Below are 6,219 nucleotides of genomic sequence, written 5' to 3' on the forward strand. Positions count from 1 at the left end.
GGCGCTGGGGCTGCCACCAGTGACTTCCCAAAAGCGACGGAGCCTAGACTTCCTTACCACTGGGGGCCCCGCCCGCCCCCGTCTCCGCCTCCGCCTCCGTGCCGGCCCCCGCCCAAGGACTTCACTTTGCAGCCTCTTAGGTTCCGCCACCCCGGAGTTTCTTCTCCCTCTTCTCAGTCCTCCCCTGAGCCTGGCGGGGGCTCGGAATAAAGCTCGAGCTGGTTTCCACGGGCTACAGTGGCTGTGTAGGTGTGTGAAGGTGTGTGGGTGGGGGACAGGATGGTAGAATGAGGGAGGAGACCCATGGAGACTGCCGGAGGAGCCGGGGCGGAGTGGGAGAGGAGAGGCGGAGGGAGCTTGCCTCCCGCCTCCAACCCCAGGTGAAGGGATCCAGAAGCATCCTCCTCCTCCTCCCTGCGCAGCGCTGGTTCTGGAGTAGGGATGGGGAGAGGGACTCCCGAGGTCCACGTCTCTGTACTTGACTCTTGCCTTCCGAGTCTCCTGTATCCGTCTCCGTGTCTCTGAATCTCTGCCTCTGTGCGTTTTTCAGCATCTGGCTTCGGGATTGGGTCTCTGGCCCCGAATTCCTCTCTCTCCGTCTGCCTCCGTATCTCTCTGTCCGTTCGTGTCTGTGTCTGCTTATCCTCGTGTCTTTGTATCTTTTCAGTGAAGGGGCGCATCCCACAGGTCTGAGGGGGAAGACGGCAGATGCTGCCATGTCTGGACTGCCCAGCAGGTGGTGACCAATTCACACTAGGAGAATGGTGAAGCTCCGAAGAGGGAGGGAGAGGGGGAGCAAACGGCCAGGATCTGCTCATCTACTGCACAGGGATGGGAAAGGCTCTAATTATCTTAGTTTCTCCATGGATAAAACATTTACACTGATCCCAAGTCTCTTGTTTGGCAATGGTCAATAAATATTAAACTACATGAAATTAACTGTGTTAAGCTGGAAATACAAAAAAAAAAAAAAGCCCTGCTCTCTGTGTGCTCAAAATACCTGGTCTCTGGAGGATGGATGTATGTGTGTGTGTGTGTGTGTGTGTGTGTGTGTGTGTGTGTGCAATAATTGAGTAGGAACTAATTCTTTCAGGTTTTTGATTTAACAAAGCTCCTACCTTTTCCTGGGATGTTTTCTCCCTATGGCCTGTATTGAATCCGTCTCTAGGAATAAATCTTATCTAAGATGCTTCTCCTAAGGTACTTTTGGGAGAGGAGGCCTGACCATAATGATGTCCAAATCAGTAATTCCTTACTTCATTTCAGTATGGGGCCTGTTTATCTATATCCTCTTCTCCCCTCAGTGGGGCTTTATATTTGCCAGATAGTCTGAAACTCAGAAAGTGGGACTTTAGTGAACCCAATTTCTTTATTTTACAGATAGAGAAATTGAGCCTTGTAGAGGTGAAATTACTTGTCCTAGGTTACAGAAAGAGTAGATATAGAACTTTATTGTAGAAAGTCCTAGATGCTAAGGAAAAGAGTGGGGGAGGAGAGCTTAGTGCAGCAGGAAATTTTTTTCTTTTTTCTTGCTCTGCCTGCAGGAAAAGTGGTAGGGAAGGTTGGTGGATGAATCTCTCTTTTTTCTCCTTTTTCTGGGAAAAACCTTTTGAATTCAGGTTGTGAATTATGAATTCTGGACAGAAAAATAAGACAGTCCTCTTCCAAAAGGGCTGGGAAAGGAATTGGTTATCTTTTCCAACAAAGGCTTTTTAAAACTGTTTTGACTCATTGAATTTATTTTCTTATTTCTCCAAGTCTGAGTCCCTTTCTCCTCTCCCTCTTTCCCACTCAGTTGAATTCCTACTTATCCTTTAAAGCACAACTTAAATATTACCTTTTCTATGTGACCTCACTGAATTCTCTAGTTGATGTCCTTTCTGTCTTGCCATTCCACAAAACATTTTTGTTTGAGTCCTAGTTCAAGAAATGGACCAGTTCTCATCAACTCCCCAGCTTCTTTGCACATGATGGGGATAAATGTTTTGTTGAGCTGAATTAGTACTACACTGTGCAAAATATTCAATTACATTTAATGTCTACTTATAAGAGCCTGACGTGCTAGACCTGATATGTTGGGCACTGAGGTTTATAGAAGCAAAAGTATATTATAATATTTCAGTCTATCTGTCTGGACTCTTACTGTGATCTCCAGATTCTCTCTGGTGCTAAGAGAGTTTTGGTTCAGAGATTCTTTGATGAGGACAGGCTTACATCTAAGATGTCTCTGAAATGTGAGTACTATGTGGTTCTAGGGAAAGAGGATTTGGGTTCAAATCCTCTCTTTGTAGACTACTCTCCAGGTGACCCTGTAAGTTATCAATTTCCTTATCTGGAAAATGAGGAGGGAGTTGGACTAGCTGGCCTCTCCGGTCACTTGTTTAGACAGAGGGCTTGTCAAAGCATTAAAGATATGAAATAGACCTTTAATTTTATTGGCATAGGGAACTTTTCAAGTGACAAAATTCCCTCCACCAAAGCAGGTGGACAATTTCTCTGTGTTAAACAAAGTCTCAAGAGTTTCCTGGGACACTAACAAGTTGACTTGCCCAATGTCTGACAGCCAAGGAACTTGAAATTGGGAAGTGAAGCCAAGAAGACAGAATGAGAAAATATTAAAGCTCAGCTTTCCTAACATTTCCCCCCAAACAACTTTAAATAATGCCTTTAAATCCAGTTCTTTCTGGCTTGTGGCCACATCTTTATGCACTATAATTTTAACTATTAAGTATGGACTTCATTCCCTAAGGCTCTCTCCTAGGTACTCTTCTATCTGATCTGATCTCTTTAGATGCCAGTTCCATTAGTCCCTACGAAGTTGTATGCTCTATGAACCACCTCAACTAGTTTTCAAATGTATCTCAAGTTAGCCATCAAATTCTGGCAGAATTGAGGTTCACCTTCAAATTTTCTTCTGCCTCATTTCAGTGCCTTGAGATTAATTTAGCCTAGAGTAAAATAGTTTATTCTCTGTATACAGATGCCTGAACATATCCTGTGATCTAGTTAGCCTGATGAGAGTAATTGCAAAGCAAAGGAAGGACAAGGGGTTTAAATCCAAGAAATAGTCTTTTGAAAAATTGTCCTCTAGCCCAGTCACTCTCCCAACTCCTCCATGGCATCTGGAAGTTTTCATATCTTTTCTCAAACCCCCTCTACTACCGTTTTCCTGTTCTACTTCCTAATACTTTCCATTCTACTACTAAAGGACACCATTCATTGTTATATTATCCCTTAATCTATACCTCAGTATCCCTTATCACCATCCATCCATCCATCCATCCTTTCCATTTGCATCAGCCTCTGGAAAAAAACAAAAAAGGTTGTTCTTACTAAGTCAAACCCTTCACTCACACTTTTGAATTCCTGTTCTATTTTCAGTCTCTTAGCCACTGGTTCCTTGTTTCTTATCAATCAATAGACCTAGGTTTCCCTCTCTATACAAAAAACCAACCAACTAACCACCACCACCAAAAATCTGTCAGCTGGAAAATGAATGGATGCCCATCAATTGGAGAATGGTTGAGTAAATTGTGGTATATGAATGTTATGGAATATTATTGTTCTGTAAGAAATGACCAGCAGGACGAATACAGAGAGGATTGGCGAGACTTACATGAACTGATGCTGAGCGAAATGAGCAGAACCAGGAAATCATTATATACCTCAACAGCGATACTGTATGAGGATGTATTCTGATGGAAATGGATTTCTTCAACAAAGACAAGATCTAACTTAGTTTCAATTGATCAAGGATGGACAGAAGCAGCTACACCCAAAGAAAGAACACTAGGAAATGAATGTAAACTGCATTTTTGTTCTTCTTCCCAGGTTATTTATACCTTCTAAATCCAATTCTCCCTGAGCAACAAGAAAACTGTTCGGTTCTGCACACATATATTGTATCCAAGATCTACTGTTATCTATTTAACATGTATAGGACTGCTTGCCATCTTTGGGGAGAGGGCGGAGGGAGGGAGGGGAAAAATCGGAACAGAAGTGAGTGCAAGGGATAATGCTGTAAAAAATTACCCTGGCATAGGTTCTGTCAATAAAAAGTTATTTAATAAAAAAAAAATAAAAATAAATTTAACTGCCAAAAAAAAAATCTGTCATCTTCTTAAAGGGAGACTCGATATACCTTTAATCATCTAAGATTAGCCAAAATCTAAGTGGCTAATCGATTGGTCATTTTTCAGGGATTATACTTGAATTCCTTGAATTTTTTGATACCACTGACTGCGGATTTTCTATCTTCACTTGGATTCTGAGACATTGTTCTCTCCTAGAATCCTGTCTAGTTGTTCATTCTTTACTCCTTGGTCGGCCCTTTCCTCCCCCCAAATCTTATCCAGTAAGTGTGGATACCATCTTCTAGCCCTCCTGTCTCAGGCTTCTTTCAGTTCTCATTTGGTGGTTTCATTAATTCTTATGGGTTGTATTTAGAAGACTTCCAAATCTAGTCAATCTCTTAAACTTGAATTCCCCATCACCAAATTATCGCTAGACATTTCTACCTGGGTGTACCAGCAGCATCTCCAATTCAGCACGTCAAAAATGGAACTCATTCCCTCCCAAATCTATCCCTCCTCCACATTTCCCTTTTCATTGGAAGGATATAATCATCCTCTTAGGCATGCAGCTTCCCAATCTTGGATTTCTTGATTCTTTGCTTTTTTTTATGCTCCTATCCAGTCAGTTGCCAAGTCCTATCCAATGCACATCTGCAACTTTTCATTTTTAAAAAAACTTTACTTTTTTCTCTACTAACACATTTTGTCATGATCTACGCCTGAGCAACATTTTTCTTAGGCTATTGTAATACATTACTAATTGTTCTCTCTTGCTTTTATTCTTTCCCGTAACCAACCAATTTCCTGATGAAACTATTTTCAAAATTTATATCAAGCTATGTCAGTGTCCTACTCAAAAATGTTTAGTGGTTTCCTTCTTCTAGAATAAAATACAAAATCCTGACCTTGACAGTTAAAAGTTTTCATTTAGTTTCTTCCTTTTTCCAGTTTTACTTCAGAAATTTCTCCTTCACAGAGTCTCCATTCTACTAAAACTAGCCTGCCTCCAAATCTTTACATTCTCTCCCTCCCTTGTCCAAATTGCAGTTCAGGTGTCACCTATTTAATATAGGCCTTTCATAATCTTTTACTTTTTCAAATTACTTTGTCTATAATTGTATTCTCTAATCTATGTAAATACTATACAAAGCCCAGGCTTATAAAAAATCCTTTTGTTCTTATATTCATAGCCTAGCATAGTGCCTTATTATAATAGGCACTTAATGCTTGTTGACCTAGACTTGGGGACAGAATCTCTTTGGAGTAAATCTCTGGAGTTGTTGCATACCAGATTCCTTGAATTAGGTTAACTTAGTTTTCCCTCTTACTAGAAGTTCCATGAAGACAGAACTGTACCTCCCCCTCACCACCTAGGTTCCCTCGAATCCCGAGATTTTCTATTCTCCCCCCTTCCATTTCCTTTCTTCTTCCTAGATATAAAAATAATCTTTCTCCTTTCTAAACTGAAGAGGCTTTCCAATACTCTTGCTTCTCAGTTTGGAAAAAAAACTGTGGATTTGGATGGAGGCCAAAGGCAGCAGAGGCCTCAAAGAGTGAAGAAGTTGAACAAAAAATAAAAGATAACCAAGACACACAAAGAGGAGAATTTGTTGTTGGCATTTAGTGACTCAGTTAATAGAGTGTTGGGCTTGGAGTCAGGAAGACCCAAATTCAAATCTAGCTTCGGTTTTGCACTATTATGTGTGAATCTCTGAAGAAAATGACAAACCACTCCAGAATCCTTGCTAAGAAAATGCTACTAAGAGTCTAACTCACAAAGAGTTAGATGTAACTCAACCACAAAAAACCAAGACATATAGAGAATGAAGGAAATCATACTTATTGAATCTTTAAGATGGGACCTCAAAGGCCAACTAATCCAGCTAATATCTGAGCAGGGATCATTTCACAAATGTTGCTTTATCCTCTATTTGAAAACCTCCAGTGTTAGGGAATATGCTTTCTCCTTTGGCACCCCTTAAACATTTGGACAGCTCTAATTGTTGGGCCGGGATCTGCCTCTGAAATTTCTACCTATTATTCTTAGTTCTGTTCTCTACAGTTGGCTAAGCAAGTCTTTGATATGACAGATTTTCAAATACTTGAAAAGTTATATTCTCCCCAAGTCTTCTCTTTTCCTGGATAA

The 6,219-nt window shown here is 40.9% G+C and overlaps 1 long non-coding RNA gene across 1 annotated transcript; it reads left to right on the plus strand.

Moving 5' to 3' along the window:
- Positions 1-94: 94 nt before the first annotated feature.
- Positions 95-973, plus strand: LOC105751180. Its single transcript, XR_001121450.3, has 2 exons — positions 95-249; positions 668-973. It is a non-coding gene; the product is annotated as an uncharacterized LOC105751180 (long non-coding RNA).
- The last annotated feature ends 5,246 nt before the right edge of the window (positions 974-6,219 follow it).

Source organism: Sarcophilus harrisii, chromosome 2 (assembly GCF_902635505.1).
Source record: "Sarcophilus harrisii chromosome 2, mSarHar1.11, whole genome shotgun sequence".
Lineage (NCBI taxonomy): Eukaryota > Metazoa > Chordata > Mammalia > Dasyuromorphia > Dasyuridae > Sarcophilus > Sarcophilus harrisii.